The sequence below is a fragment of the Saccoglossus kowalevskii genome, chromosome 2 (assembly GCF_978046115.1).
Source record: "Saccoglossus kowalevskii chromosome 2, keSacKowa6.1, whole genome shotgun sequence".
Lineage (NCBI taxonomy): Eukaryota > Metazoa > Hemichordata > Enteropneusta > Harrimaniidae > Saccoglossus > Saccoglossus kowalevskii.
The window spans coordinates 511,794-529,145 of record NC_140642.1 but is presented as its reverse complement, the minus strand read 5'-3'; the positions used below and the strand labels follow the sequence as shown (position 1 = coordinate 529,145).

Genomic DNA, 17,352 nt, shown 5'->3' with positions numbered 1-17,352 from the left:
AACTACGAACATTTCTTGGTCTTGTAACATACATGGGTCCATTCATACCCAAGCTGTCAGAACACACAGCACCACTGAGAGAACTCATCAAAGACAACTCGGAATTCGTTTGGACGCCAACACACACAAAGAGTTTCGACAAAATAAAGAGCCTTATCAGCGCAGAGACAACACTCGCCTACTATAACCAAAAGAAACCAGTCATTCTTGAAGTTGACGCTTCATCCAAGGGCATAGGAGCAGTGCTACTACAAGACAACAGACCAATCACCTTCGCATCTAAAGCACTGACACCAACGGAAACCCGATACGCAAACATCGAACGCGAACTACTCGCTGTAGTATATGGATGTGAAAAGTTTCACACCTATCTATACGGGCGACCCTTCTGTGTCGAGAGTGATCACCGTCCACTTGAGCAGATTCACAGAAAAAACTGAACCAAATCACCACCACGACTACAGCGAATGTTACTACGCTTACAACCATATGATTTTGACATCAGATACAAACCCGGAAAACAAATGCTTCTGGCTGATGCACTATCGCGTTTGTCACCCCAGGAAACAATTGAAATCCCAGATATGGAAGTGAAGATTCACCACCTGGTAAGCATCACACCAGTAAAGCTATCAATAATTCGAGAAGAAACAAGCAAAGACCCAACCCTTCAGTTATTGATACAACAAATCATACAAGGCTGGCCAGACAGCATCAAGAAAGTACAATCAGTTGTACGACCATACTGGTCAGTACGTGACGACATATCCATTGAGGATGGCACAGTTCTGACAGGTAGCAGAATACTCATTCCCACAGCATTGAGAGATGACATCTTACAACAAATACACAAAGGCCATCTTGGAATGGAGAAATGCAAACTGAGAGCAAAATCCAGCGTCTACTGGCCAGGTATCTACAAGGACATAGACAATCTTGTCGCAAATTGCACCTCGCAAATTTCACAACTCGCAGCAGAAAGAGCCAATAATTCCTACAGAAGCCCCACCAAGGCCATGACACACTGTTGGAGCTGATTTATTCTACACCAATAACACTTGGTATCTCATTATCGCAGACTATTACTCAAAATTCCCATTCATACGAAAACTAGAAGACCTTCGAGCAAGTACAATAATCCGACTAACTAAGGTATTATTTGCAGAACAAGGCATACCAGAATCCTTTATCTGTGACAACGGTTCACAATTCACGTCAAGAGACTTTAGAAATCTAGCTAACCAGTATGGTTTTGAAATTATAACTTCTTCACCATACTACCCAAAGGGCCATGGATTCATTGAGCGCCACATCCAAACAGTGGAGAAAATACTCAACAAATGTAAAGAATCGGGAGATGATCCAAACTTAGCTTTATTATCACTACGCACTACACCACTAAAATCCAACGTACCCTCACCTGCAGAATTACTGAACGGCAGAGTCTACAAAACTACATTACCAAGTAAAATCCATCCACCACGAAATCAGGAAGATATACGCCACTATCTCACCTCACAACAAGAAATACAAACCCACCACTACAATCAGCATGCCAGACAACTGCCTGAGCTGTTCGTCGGACAACAAGTTCATGTCCAGAGTCCCATCAATAAAACATGGTCTCCAGCAAAGATAATAAACACAACTAACACACCAAGGTCATATGAGGTAGAGACAGAGACGGGAAGCCAGTTTCGCAGAAACAGAGTCCACATACGCCCACAGCAGCCAAATATTCCCCTAACGCCTAAGAAACAAATATCAACATCATCAGACTGTAAACAAGCATTGCTTGCAGACAAAACCACTCAACAGTCAATGCCTAATATGGAACCATCTAAATCAACAAGATCTAGGAGTAACATACAGATGCCATCGCGATTCAAAGACTTTGTTTCTAAATAATGTTCGAACTGAACCTTGTTAACTTTTACAGTTTCGCTTGAGTGTTAATATTAATTAGTTACTTATTCAAGTTCATTGAATTCATTGTTAAAATTGTGATTACTTAGTCGAATTCAACATATTAAGGACATATAATTACCATATCGTCGAGTTGAACTTTTCATTATTTTCAAATACCATTGATATTAACATTCTTCAGAGATATCTTCGATACATTGTAAGAACCATTTGAATGATACTTTTGCTTAAAACAAGAATGGATGTTATATCCTGGCCTTATTATGTATACAGCGCCCTCAATGGGCTAGTCTACAAATATACCCATGATGCATTGTTCTTCTCATCATGGCTGCCTACATGAAATAAATACTGTCCAGGTTAGTTAATCACAATCAAGCCATCCTGTCTTCTATATAATATTGGTGAACATATAACAGTAAATGCACTACATAACATGGTAAATGCACTACACAACATGGCAAATGCACTACATAACATTGCAAATGCACTACATAACATGGTAAATGCACTACACAACAATGTAAATGCACTACACAACATGGTAAATGCACTACACAACATGGTAAATGCACCACATAATATGGTAAATGCACTACACAACATGATAAATGCACCACATAACATTGTAAATGCACTACACAACATAATATTTTACGACTTAAGATAGCTGTGGCTTTCCATACACAACACTGTACGCAGGGCTAACTGAAGATAAACTTATTGACACTTTTAATATTGAATTTGATATACAAGATCTATGTTACTACCAATGATATTACATGCTATAAATGTCGTCGTATTGGGCATATTCAGCGCAATTGCCCGCCCAAGAAAACTAGTGATAATTTACATAATAATGACCTGACGCGTGCCGAGGTACAGCAGCACAGGCCACTCGACCCGCTTTCTAATCGTGAACCTGATGACATTCAATTAATAACAGAGGACGTCACGCTGGACATGAACCCGTTGAACACTTTATTCAACCTGATATTAATGAGGTTAAAAATAGTATTGAAGGAAAAAACGAAAAAGTTGATCGATCTGCTGTCTCTCACGATAATGAACTCGACAACAAACCGGGAAAGCGTGCCATAATAAATCAGGAATGCGGTTAATGAAAAAACAATGGCTCGATTAAAGTTCAAGCAACAGGTGACGAGACTTCAGCTGCTGCTGAACCCGAACCCGACGTCCCTATAATGTAATCCCATGATGATCATCGTGTCACTATTGACGAATCTGTATAGGAAGATATGGATCTCACTGTCTCAGAGGAGTCCACACAGGAGGTCCGACATGCAATCGCTAACGATTATTATGTGCTGAGTAATAAAGTAATCAAAGAGTTTTTAAAAACCGCTGTTAAATCAAGGAAACTGGTAGATTTTGCACATCGATTTTGTCCGAATTTGAAACTGCTTGTTACCTCTATTAATTGTTATGCAAAATATCTTCCATCTGGTGCAGAAAGGCATAATGTCAAGCGCATATCGCGCACGTTATTAGTACAAGGAATGAATAGGGAACAAGACAAACCAGACGCATGTGACGAGATTGAAGGATCTGCACGAAATGACTTGTTTATGAAAAAGCGTGGAATTCCATCTTAACCCGCTCGTGAAACTCGAAACGAACTGGTGTGAAAAATAATATTGACCTAATCATGACTGTTATTTATTACTCAGCTTAAAAAAATATTTGTGTATTTAATCGATTTTCGATCTACATTACAATGATAATAAGATAATTGTTTTACTTTTGTTTATACAGTTAATATAACTAGTTTCTTTTATCTATTTATTAATTTATTCGATGCTTTATCTACAAGACACTCGATATAAGTTAATTAGATAATCAATATATATATTATACAGTTAAGATAGCGGGACTATTATTTGCTTACTTGTTTTCATCTTCTAATTGTGACCAAATGACTACAAATAGACCCCAGGAAAGTATATATTTTTAGAATCGCCAGACCTTAAGCTTTACAAAGGTGTGTTTGCCATGCCCATATCTGTATTCTATGACGCGTTACTCAATCAAAGGTGAAAAATTACTTTTTTTTATGCTGGCGATAAGAAGTATTTTTTTCACTTTTCCTAGCTGTTCAATAGTCTGGTAAATTGAATGTGTTTGGTCAGTTTTATTCAAACAACGCATTAAAAAAATAGTGTGCTGAATTTCAATTACTGTTTTAGTCGCATTGCCTCCAACTCAAACCACAACTCGTTGGTAAATAATCGATGAAATAGTTTGTCTGGACACATTCAAGTTCCTCTCACTGTCACCTTAAAGCTGTGAAAATTTGGTGTTAATCCGACGACAATAAGTATACATTATTTTTTGTTAAAGACCTTGTATTTTGAAAAACATAAACTCCTAGTAACAGCAAAGATTTTCAAGCTTGTTTATCGGCACAATTAATTTGTAATAATTATTGATACAACAAATCATACAAGGCTGGCCAGACAGCATCAAGAAAGTACAATCAGTTGTACGACCATACTGGTCAGTACGTGACGACATATCCATTGAGGATGGCACAGTTCTGACAGGTAGCAGAATACTCATTCCCACAGCATTGAGAGATGACATCTTACAACAAATACACAAAGGCCATCTTGGAATGGAGAAATGCAAACTGAGAGCAAAATCCAGCGTCTACTGGCCAGGTATCTACAAGGACATAGACAATCTTGTCGCAAATTGCACCTCGCAAATTTCACAACTCGCAGCAGAAAGAGCCAATAATTCCTACAGAAGCCCCACCAAGGCCATGACACACTGTTGGAGCTGATTTATTCTACACCAATAACACTTGGTATCTCATTATCGCAGACTATTACTCAAAATTCCCATTCATACGAAAACTAGAAGACCTTCGAGCAAGTACAATAATCCGACTAACTAAGGTATTATTTGCAGAACAAGGCATACCAGAATCCTTTATCTGTGACAACGGTTCACAATTCACGTCAAGAGACTTTAGAAATCTAGCTAACCAGTATGGTTTTGAAATTATAACTTCTTCACCATACTACCCAAAGGGCCATGGATTCATTGAGCGCCACATCCAAACAGTGGAGAAAATACTCAACAAATGTAAAGAATCGGGAGATGATCCAAACTTAGCTTTATTATCACTACGCACTACACCACTAAAATCCAACGTACCCTCACCTGCAGAATTACTGAACGGCAGAGTCTACAAAACTACATTACCAAGTAAAATCCATCCACCACGAAATCAGGAAGATATACGCCACTATCTCACCTCACAACAAGAAATACAAACCCACCACTACAATCAGCATGCCAGACAACTGCCTGAGCTGTTCGTCGGACAACAAGTTCATGTCCAGAGTCCCATCAATAAAACATGGTCTCCAGCAAAGATAATAAACACAACTAACACACCAAGGTCATATGAGGTAGAGACAGAGACGGGAAGCCAGTTTCGCAGAAACAGAGTCCACATACGCCCACAGCAGCCAAATATTCCCCTAACGCCTAAGAAACAAATATCAACATCATCAGACTGTAAACAAGCATTGCTTGCAGACAAAACCACTCAACAGTCAATGCCTAATATGGAACCATCTAAATCAACAAGATCTAGGAGTAACATACAGATGCCATCGCGATTCAAAGACTTTGTTTCTAAATAATGTTCGAACTGAACCTTGTTAACTTTTACAGTTTCGCTTGAGTGTTAATATTAATTAGTTACTTATTCAAGTTCATTGAATTCATTGTTAAAATTGTGATTACTTAGTCGAATTCAACATATTAAGGACATATAATTACCATATCGTCGAGTTGAACTTTTCATTATTTTCAAATACCATTGATATTAACATTCTTCAGAGATATCTTCGATACATTGTAAGAACCATTTGAATGATACTTTTGCTTAAAACAAGAAGGGATGTTATATCCTGGCCTTATTATGTATACAGCGCCCTCAATGGGCTAGTCTACAAATATACCCATGATGCATTGTTCTTCTCATCATGGCTGCCTACATGAAATAAATACTGTCCAGGTTAGTTAATCACAATCAAGCCATCCTGTCTTCTATATAATATTGGTGAACATATAACAGTAAATGCACTACATAACATGGTAAATGCACTACACAACATTGCAAATGCACTACATAACATGGTAAATGCACTACACAACATGGTAAATGCACTACACAACAATGTAAATGCACTACATAACATGGTAAATGCACTACACAACATGGCAAATGCACTACATAACATTGCAAATGCACTACATAACATGGTAAATGCACTACACAACAATGTAAATGCACTACACAACATGGTAAATGCACTACACAACATGGTAAATGCACCACATAATATGGTAAATGCACTACACAACATGATAAATGCACCACATAACATTGTAAATGCACTACACAACATAATATTTTACGACTTAAGATAGCTGTGGCTTTCCATACACAACACTGTACGCAGGGCTAACTGAAGATAAACTTATTGACACTTTTAATATTGAATTTGATATACAAGATCTATGTTACTACCAATGATATTACATGCTATAAATGTCGTCGTATTGGGCATATTCAGCGCAATTGCCCGCCCAAGAAAACTAGTGATAATTTACATAATAATGACCTGACGCGTGCCGAGGTACAGCAGCACAGGCCACTCGACCCGCTTTCTAATCGTGAACCTGATGACATTCAATTAATAACAGAGGACGTCACGCTGGACATGAACCCGTTGAACACTTTATTCAACCTGATATTAATGAGGTTAAAAATAGTATTGAAGGAAAAAACGAAAAAGTTGATCGATCTGCTGTCTCTCACGATAATGAACTCGACAACAAACCGGGAAAGCGTGCCATAATAAATCAGGAATGCGGTTAATGAAAAAACAATGGCTCGATTAAAGTTCAAGCAACAGGTGACGAGACTTCAGCTGCTGCTGAACCCGAACCCGACGTCCCTATAATGTAATCCCATGATGATCATCGTGTCACTATTGACGAATCTGTATAGGAAGATATGGATCTCACTGTCTCAGAGGAGTCCACACAGGAGGTCCGACATGCAATCGCTAACGATTATTATGTGCTGAGTAATAAAGTAATCAAAGAGTTTTTAAAAACCGCTGTTAAATCAAGGAAACTGGTAGATTTTGCACATCGATTTTGTCCGAATTTGAAACTGCTTGTTACCTCTATTAATTGTTATGCAAAATATCTTCCATCTGGTGCAGAAAGGCATAATGTCAAGCGCATATCGCGCACGTTATTAGTACAAGGAATGAATAGGGAACAAGACAAACCAGACGCATGTGACGAGATTGAAGGATCTGCACGAAATGACTTGTTTATGAAAAAGCGTGGAATTCCATCTTAACCCGCTCGTGAAACTCGAAACGAACTGGTGTGAAAAATAATATTGACCTAATCATGACTGTTATTTATTACTCAGCTTAAAAAAATATTTGTGTATTTAATCGATTTTCGATCTACATTACAATGATAATAAGATAATTGTTTTACTTTTTTTTATACAGTTAATATAACTAGTTTCTTTTATCTATTTATTAATTTATTCGATGCTTTATCTACAAGACACTCGATATAAGTTAATTAGATAATCAATATATATATTATACAGTTAAGATAGCGGGACTATTATTTGCTTACTTGTTTTCATCTTCTAATTGTGACCAAATGACTACAAATAGACCCCAGGAAAGTATATATTTTTAGAATCGCCAGACCTTAAGCTTTACAAAGGTGTGTTTGCCATGCCCATATCTGTATTCTATGACGCGTTACTCAATCAAAGGTGAAAAATTACTTTTTTTTATGCTGGCGATAAGAAGTATTTTTTTCACTTTTCCTAGCTGTTCAATAGTCTGGTAAATTGAATGTGTTTGGTCAGTTTTATTCAAACAACGCATTAAAAAAAATAGTGTGCTGAATTTCAATTACTGTTTTAGTCGCATTGCCTCCAACTCAAACCACAACTCGTTGGTAAATAATCGATGAAATAGTTTGTCTGGACACATTCAAGTTCCTCTCACTGTCACCTTAAAGCTGTGAAAATTTGGTGTTAATCCGACGACAATAAGTATACATTATTTTTTGTTAAAGACCTTGTATTTTGAAAAACATAAACTCCTAGTAACAGCAAAGATTTTCAAGCTTGTTTATCGGCACAATTAATTTGTTTTCCCATCAAGGTCTGTTTTAACATGTGTCGGGACATCCAAACGTGTAAGACTATTGGAAACCAGAAACAAAATAAAGGAATGGGATAGCTATAAGATAGGGATAAATTCGGCATATGAAAACACAAAATCAATGATTTTTTTCAGTGGCTATGCTAATCTGTGAAACAAACAGGGGCGGAGGCAAACCACTCAAATGTTTAGAAACACTCATTGTGTGTCAGATAGCTAATGATAAAACATCCTAACATTGCTTTGTCTTGAGTTTATCTTTGAAACTTATAGGCACACATATTAAACCCGTGTTGTTGATTTTGGAAAACTTACCTTGCTTCCCTTCAGAAAATCTACTTTTTAACCAACTTACATGACATTCTATGTTATGTTGACTTTATCACATGAAAGTTTATAGTGCATTTCATCAATTAATAAATAAATGTAAAAATCGTAATTTTCAGCACAAATAATAGTCTCGCTACCTTAATGTAACCAGATTTTTGTTATTTGTTATAATCGAGAATAAACAAAAAACATGTATGCATGTATGTATGTATGTAAATTAGCATACACACGCTGTTTGACTGAGCTCCTACAAATTCACGTGTTTTCTGCCTGAAGAATCTTCACTGAGTTTCCTTTTTGTTTGAATAGGATCCGTAAAGATGTCGTGATCACTTGTGTTAACTTTATTATTTTTTTTTTACATAAATCTGTCATTTTTTCGGTTGGTTTTACTTTTTGGTTGTCACTGAGTCACGCTGGCAGCAAAACCAAGATGGCTGCCATCATGGCATGAGGTGTCAGTCAATCTATGGGGTTGCCATAGAATCATGTTTCAAGTATTGCTGAAATTGTTGATGCTGAAAATATTGTTGCTTCGTCATGAGCAAATGGAATGTTTTTTTGCTTTTGGACTCGCTTGCATCTGTTGAAAAGGCGTGTATGCATGGCTGCACGGTTGCCGACATGCATATTGAGATTTAACCATTGGTTAAACCGGCAACAAAGATAATTTTATCTGGTGTACCACCCTTCATACCGGACTATATCATTGAAGCCTAATTGAAAAAATATGGTCGAGTGGTTAGTTCAATTAGAGTAATAACTGAGACCAAGCACACGTGGCGATCAAAATGATCAAAATATAAATAAAACTGGTGACAACGAAACACGTGATGAAAACGATCAGTCGAAAACAGCAATCAATATCGACGATGGAAACAACATGGAAATCGATAATACTATAGTAACCACAGATAATGATGAAAACGTAACACAAACCGACTAAAACGATGTTATTGAAGTCTCGACACGTCAAGATGCCTTTTATGCAAATAACCTTAATATAGAAAACAAAGCTGTTGCTGAAAAAACAGGCAATTATGACGTAACTCAAAATGAATCTGCAGCTGTTGTTAACAGTGTTCTCGATGACGTCCTTGACAATGCTACTAAAAAAGATAAAAACATCGATGAGGAGAGGGTACTAACCCCCTCCCTCAATTTCAACACCTTCGGGTAATACCTTTATTTCTTCTTTCTCTTTGCTCTCCTTCTACCTTTGTTGATCCCTTTGATTCTTTTGATTGACTGCGATTCAACAACCCTACTGAACAAAATGAAGACATGGATGAGCGGGAGTCGCACGGCAAGATGCTTTCGAATGAATCTGTTTTATCTTTCCTGAAAAAATCCTATAATTCTAAACGAATAGTCGAACATGCCACCGCCTTCTGTCCGGATCTGAAAACACTTATTCGTTCCATTAATCACGTCCGTAAGAACACCGATATGCCACATAAGGAAAAGGTTCGAGTGCAACGCATGACTGCAAAGCTTGTGTCTTACCATCTCAAAATATCACAAAAAGAAGAAGATAATACTGACGAAGCTACTGAAAAACCAAATGCTAGTATATTAAATTAAAAACGTGGCATTCCAAAACTGATAAAGAAGAAAAAGACATAATGCTGTTTGTAACGACTTGTATTAATAAAATAAACATTGATATATTGCATACTTATTTAGCATCTTATCATTCATGTGTGATTTTTTCACCATCTATGTCAAGAAATAAAATTAATTTAAATAACACTGACAATATTATTCTCATCATGGTTGTTCCTCGTATTTTTCGAGAAACTAATATCTTACACATGAATAAATTATTATTAAACTTTAGTATAACTTACCTCATTTTCTTCATATGGTCTACAATTATGGCTCTGTTGGTACTTTGCGATGATCGGATTTGCTTTTCTCACTTTGATTTTCCTTGTCTTCTTTTTACTTGGATTTCAGAAACGGGCGTATATATGTCTTGTGTTTTCTTGCCTGATGTGCACGATATTTACTCTTCTCTTAATCATGGCTAATTTCTCTGGTTTGACATGGAACGTTCACGGATGTCTGGATTCCCTAAAAAGATATCAGCTTTTTGAGTTTCTGAAAATAAACCATCAATGTGACTTCTACTTTCTGCATGAAACTCACACAACACGTTCAGATGAATCAACATGGCAAGTAGTATGGAGAGATCAATCCTTTTTTCATATGCTAACTCTCACTCGGCGGGTGCCGCCATTCTGTTTAATCCTAATAAACATTTTCGTATTGTTGATCATAGGAATATTGTTCCCCGGCATATGCTACATGTACATGTACATATTGACGGTACACCTGTTCATTTAATAAATGTGTACACTCCCACAAACAGAAATGAGCGTCTTATCTTTTTTAAAACTCTAATAAAACATTTTTTAAACGGATTAACTAACGATCCTGTTATAGGAGGGGATATAAATTGCACTCTAAATCATTTACTTGATAGGGCTGACAGCCCTGAGCTACATCCTGCTTCGTCAAAATTTCTTTCAGGTATCTTGTCTCGCTTTAAACTCATCGATTCGTGGCATTACTTAAACCACAGTTCTCGTCAATATACATGGTCGAGAAATGACAGTAAATCGCTCATTGATACCTTCCTTGTCTCAAAGTCTATAATTTCCCGTGTTAAACACTGTTCAATTCATCCACATTTTAATTTCTCTGATCATCATATTGTCCAAATGTGTATCTCCTTTAAAGACATAAATACACGCAATCCTGTATGGTGTCTTAACACCAGTTTACTTAACGACAATGATTACTGTGACATTATTGACAAATACGGGCAACACTGGAGAAATGAAAAAACACGATTTCAAACAATACAACAGTGGTGGGACATTGAAAAACACAATATCAGAGGGCTAACAAAACAGTACATCACAAAGCTTAGTGCTAACCTTAAACATATTAAACAAGATCTTCACAACGAGATTAAACATATTGAACGCGAAGCTGAGCAAGACCCGCTACTACATGATATTTTACAAGAAAAGAAATCAATGCACGAAAAACTTATTAAATCTGAAGCGAAGGGCGCAGCAGTGAGAGCACGACACAGATAACCCAACGAGAGCGACGCCCCCACTGCTTTCTTTCATGACACTGAAAAGCAAAAAGGAAATCGAAAAGTCATCTTGAACGAAATAACGGGTCAATGACAGAGTCTCAAATTGAGATTAGAAAAATGGTTCGTAATTTTTATTGTAACCTTTTCTCACCTGATACATTATGTAGCGACTCTCAAAATAAAATACTTTCCCATCTTCCTCAACTCAGTGAATCCATGAAAGATGATCTTGACGCCCCCGTCTCTCATGAAGAGTTAACCATCGCCGTAAAACTACTATCTAACGGTAAAACACCAGGAATAGATTGGCTCCCAGGAGAGTTTTATAAACGTTTTTGGAACGTCCTTAGCAATGATCTCCTTGAAGTACTTTCAGCTTCGATCGAAGACAGTGAACTGCCCCTATCGTGTCGCCGGGCTGTAATTTCTCTTCTGCCTAAAAATGGAAACAATAACCAACTAAAAAACTGGAGGCCCGTAAGTTTATTATGCGCAGATTATAAGATACTTACCAAGGCATTATCACTCAAACTCAGACCTGCATAACCAAATATAATACATGAAGATCAGACATATTCCATCATGGGGAGACAAATATTTGACTTCAACCTCGTTTGAGACGTAATATCTTATACCAATAATAACTTGCCTCTCTGTATCGTGTCGCTTGATCAAACAAAGGCATTGTACAGGATTCACCATGGATACCTAATTAACACCCTGCAAGCCTTTGGTTTTGGAGATCAGTTTACCAGTAAAATCAAGCTGATCTATACAAATACTCAAAGCTTGGTAAGGATCAACAATGCACTTATCAGCCCTATAGATTTCAAACGCGGGATACGACAGGGATGTTCATTGTCTGGTCAATTATACTCAATCGCAATAGAGCCCCTGTTACATAAAATTAGAACAGAAAGCGACATCCGAGGCATTAACATCCGAAACTCTAATGGGAAACGTGTCATTACGACTGCTTATGCGGATGATGTGAGCTTTTTTCTCACTGAAAATGACGATTTCGCCAAGCTGGACAAATGGTTACGAGTGTATCAAAATGCGAGTAATTCGCGTGTCAATTTTTTGAAATCAAAAGGTCTTTGGGTTGGAAGATGGAAACAACGTACTGATCTTCCCCTTGGTATGTCATGGTGTAACGACGGTTTGAAGATCTTGGGCATTTTACTTGGAAACCACAACACATTTCTAATGAAAAACTGGGGGGATATTGTTGAAAAAACTGAAAGAAAATTAGAATGGTGGTCACGTTATGCCCCAGCAATGTCCTACAGAGGGCGCACTCTAGTTATCAACCAACTTGTTGCCTCGAAACTGTTTCATCAGTTTGTTTGTTTATGTCCACCAACGGATACAGTTGAACAATTGCGAACTATACTGCTAAACTTTTTCTGGCAAGGACGTCATTGGGCGGTCCTACTATTTAACGCCCGGACACGCGAGGGAGTGTCCGGGCACGTGCGGAGGCGAACAGGGGGGAATACCTAACGCGCGGGGCAGCGGCAGCAATCCTTGTACTGTATAATATTTGTTTATGCTCAAAATTTGAACCGGAGTGGCGAATTCGAGCAGCTATCCACACTTTTTATGATCGACGCCCGGGCATTCCGGCGAGTCGAGTCCGCCATGTTGTTTACTACTAATTTTGGTTTGCGTTTAACAATAGGACAATACCATTCGATCCATGGGGGTGATAGTCCTACGAATGTGCCGACATTGTCGAAGGACAAGGACAGGACAAGTTTGTGCAAGTGTGGCGAGACTCCCGTAGTATTGTTTAGTAAGATTCATTTAAAAATGACCATGTAAGACGTCTGTTACGCAGAAATTATTCACCTCATGTTGTTTTCTCATTGTTATGTGTCCCCGTAAACACAGCATTGTATGCAGGTGACAATGCTACGCACACTTGCAATAAAGTCGGTATCCTAAGAATATCGCATACGGTTAAATATCGTGAACGGTACAGAGTTCGGTAAATCTCGTGTACGGTACAGAGGGGATATTTTCGTCCAATGTTTTTATACTTTGTAATGTAATTCAAACAAATAAAAAACGTATATTCGTAGCCATGGACAAGATTTAAAATGTAATCAACCGTTTTATTCATCCATGATTTGTACAAAGATCGTATATTTTGTAAGTGTATAAAGCATTTTCCACATTAAGCTTTCAATATAGATTCTTAAACACAAAATATCAAATATATCTTTAAGTGTAAAAATCGATTTTTTTACTGTAAATGGTAACTTCCTGTAAAAACTTAAGATGCCTATTTTATTTCCTGTACCAGTCACCCACCCCCTGTCCCCACTCTTACAGCATGCGGTAAATTTCTTATTGTACACGCAGTTTACGGTAAACCTGGTTTATACCTCTTGTCGAAAACACAGAGTTTGGTCAATCTCGTGCACAGTATTACTATTTATTTCTTTTTTATTATTATTATTATTATTACTTATGTATTTTATTGTTCCTTATATCCTTATTGTATTCTAATCTAGATCCCAGAAGGGATACGATATCAATAAAGGTTGTTATTATACACTGTCCCTAATTCAGTTCAACCATGGTCACTATTTTTTAGTAACTGTGGTTCAACCCAAGCAAGGCACGTTTTTTTTCTTCAAATAAACATGACATACCAAATATGATGAACTTGTGTAATTCAGAAAAAAAAGGTTGTCATTTGTTCCGGCTTGGAGCCTGATGGTAAGGGAAAACATTTACATAACCAGGGCGAGTTGCGTCGAGAGACAAAGCATTTGTTGTTTCTGTTTGGAACTATAACAGGTAACAAAAGGTCTTGAATAAATTAATGGCGTGATAAACGCCACCTTGTATTTCTATTTTATGGAATCTCTTGTAGTTTGTTTGTGCAGTGTATAGTTACAGTAGATTATTTACAAGCTGATCCCAGACCAATTTGTAACGGCCGGGCTCGTAACACAGACCACATGATCCCCGAGCAGGGTGTGAGTCCGGTATGTGAGCTACTATAAAATCGCGATGCGACGGCTATGACCTCTATTCGCACACATGCTTCTGGTGCGCTAGTGTAACCTGCCGTTAACAATGAAACATTCGTAGGACTGTCACCCCCATGGATCGAATGGTATTGTCCTATTGTTAAACGCTAACCAAAATTAGTAAACAACGTGGCGGACTCGACTCGCCGGAATGCCCGGGCGTCGATCATAAAAAGTGTGGATAGCTGCTCGAATTCGCCACCCCAGTTCAAATTATGAGCATAAACGAATATTATACAGTACAAGGATTGCTGCCGCTGCCCCGCGCGTTAGGTATTCCCCCCTGTTCGCCTCCGCGCGTCCCCGGACACTCCCTCGCGTGTTCGGGCGTTAAATAGTAGGACCCTCATTGGGTTTCGTCAGTGTATATGTTACCGAGTGAGGGCGGTCATGGTTTAATACACTTGCCTACTCGCATACTAGCTTTTCGTCTCCAATATATCCAAAGATACCTTTATGCTGGGTCAAAACATCAATGTTTTACCTTCACGGATTATTTTCTTAAAAGTATTCATGGACTGAATTATAATAAACAACTGTTTATTATTGATATTCCTGTTTTCAACACTGTTATTTTTACTCCAGTCTCATAAACGCATGGTCATCAATTAACACAATTAGAAAAGACGAACCAGACACATACCAGGATATTTCCCAGGAACCACTTTTCTTTAATCCACTTGTTTTACACCCAGTTCAAAACAGACCGCTTGACCTGCTTCCCTTCCGCCAGTCTGGTATTACAAAAATCGGCGACCTGCTAGGATATGGTGGAAATAACTGGTTAGGAATTGACAAACTCCACGAAATCGTTCCTATCTATTCTAAACGAGTTCTTGCTATAGCTCTAGATTTGATAACAAATTCTAAACCCCAAACGTAGAAACCCATTATTAATCAATATCCTCCTAGATTTGATAACATATTCTAAACCCCAAACGTAGAAACCCATTATTAATCAATATCCTCCTTCTGACGACATATGTATTCATTATCACAGCTACTCTCTTGAACTTGTTTACCGAGACGATGACAATGACATCCTTTTAAATTGTGCTATATATAAACAAGAAAAGGGTGATATATATAAATTCCTCACAAAGAAAAATTACTATAATAAAAGTTGCAACACGCTATGAAACTGTATGGAAAGATATCTTGGCTCTACATCCAACTGAAAAGCCCAATTTTCTTCACTGCTATCTCACACCTACTATAAAAAAGATGGTGACCTCCAGTGGCGGCTACTCCATGGAGCGTATCCTACAGGCGGTTACATTTATAACTCTGGTTTTCAACAGTCGAATAAATGCTTGTTTTGCAATGACCTAGATGACCTAGCTCACATTTTCTTGGAGTGTCCAAGACTTGGGCCTGCCTTCTCTCAATTAAAAATCTTTGCAAACAAACTTTTATCTCAGGATACAATCCCACTTATACATTATATTCACGGACCAACACTAAAGAAAAAAAACCTCCATGATTCACCGATTATACTGTTATGTACTCACAACTCTAAAATCGGCTATACATGTAACTCGTTACAATAAAATTAAAGACCTATCACAAACTGATATCCTAGAATGCTACAAGTCTCGAATCAAATCGAGAGTAACATCCGAGTATAAATATCGTGTACTCACCCGGTCATTGAATATATTCGAATCCCAATGGTGCATCAATGACGCCTTGGCAACGCTTGGTGAACAGCAAGAACTCATCTTCCCAGACTACATCACGTAAGCCGACATGGAGTCACTACTGGATTAACCTGGAATTACACATATGGACACTGAGGAACATTAACCGGAACAATAATCATTAGGCCATCAAAATATTTTATTATTTCATATTATGAATATAACATTATAATGTCATAACATTTAATGATCATTTTTCGCATATAACGAACTGATGAACTACTTCGAATTGCTGACTCGAATCATATAAATGTAAATAGAATGTAAATTGTATATTATTTTAACTGAGAATAAAACAAATATCATGTATGTATGTATGTATGTAAATTAGCATACACACGCTTGTCTCTGGAGCTCCTGACTTTTGAGCGAATTTCACCTGTCAAAGACTTTTGTGAGTACTTTTTGTGGTTTAATTTGTTTTATAAACGTTTCCCGCCTTCATTTATTGAGCTATTTTTGTTTCTTTGCAAAAGCTGCCGTACTTTTCTTTGATTTCATTATCCGCTTTCAGTTTGACTGACGTGGCGGTGCAGCTAAGATGGCGGCCCCACAAGTCAACAACGTGGCAATCCATTTGCGGGTTTGACCCGCAAACATGGCATCAAATGCGAATCCATTGATGGTGTTGGTATCAAAAGTTACGTCCGTGCTATTTCTGAGGTAATTGACTCAAAAAATAATGTGGCTGCATCCAGGGTTAGTGGAAGCGTAATTGTTTTTCTGGACTCCATACAATCAGTCAAGGAATGTTGTGCAGCTGGTTTGAGCACAATTGGTCATTCTTTTGTTTATGTTGAGCCGCTTGTAAAACCGGCAACTAAAGTCGTTCTATCAATAGTTCCACCATTCATCCCGAATAATTTACTTGAACAGGAACTGGCATCTTATGGACGTGTGGTGTCAACCATTCGTATAATTCCTTTGGGCTTGAAACATCCTACCTTTAAACACGTGAAATAATTTCGTAGGCAAGTCTACAT

General features: G+C 37.7%; 1 long non-coding RNA gene across 2 annotated transcripts; it reads right to left on the bottom strand.

The window, feature by feature from the left end:
- Positions 1-9,460: 9,460 nt before the first annotated feature.
- On the bottom strand, positions 9,461-15,421 carry LOC144357997 (uncharacterized). Of its 2 annotated transcripts, none has more exons than XR_013421783.1 (4): positions 15,313-15,421; positions 11,774-12,058; positions 10,358-10,583; positions 9,461-9,774 (listed from the first exon to the last, which is right to left on the bottom strand). It is a non-coding gene; the product is annotated as an uncharacterized LOC144357997 (long non-coding RNA). The 2 variants fall into 2 exon arrangements; XR_013421782.2 differs by having other exon boundaries at positions 9,461-9,771.
- Between the last annotated feature and the right edge of the window lie 1,931 nt (positions 15,422-17,352).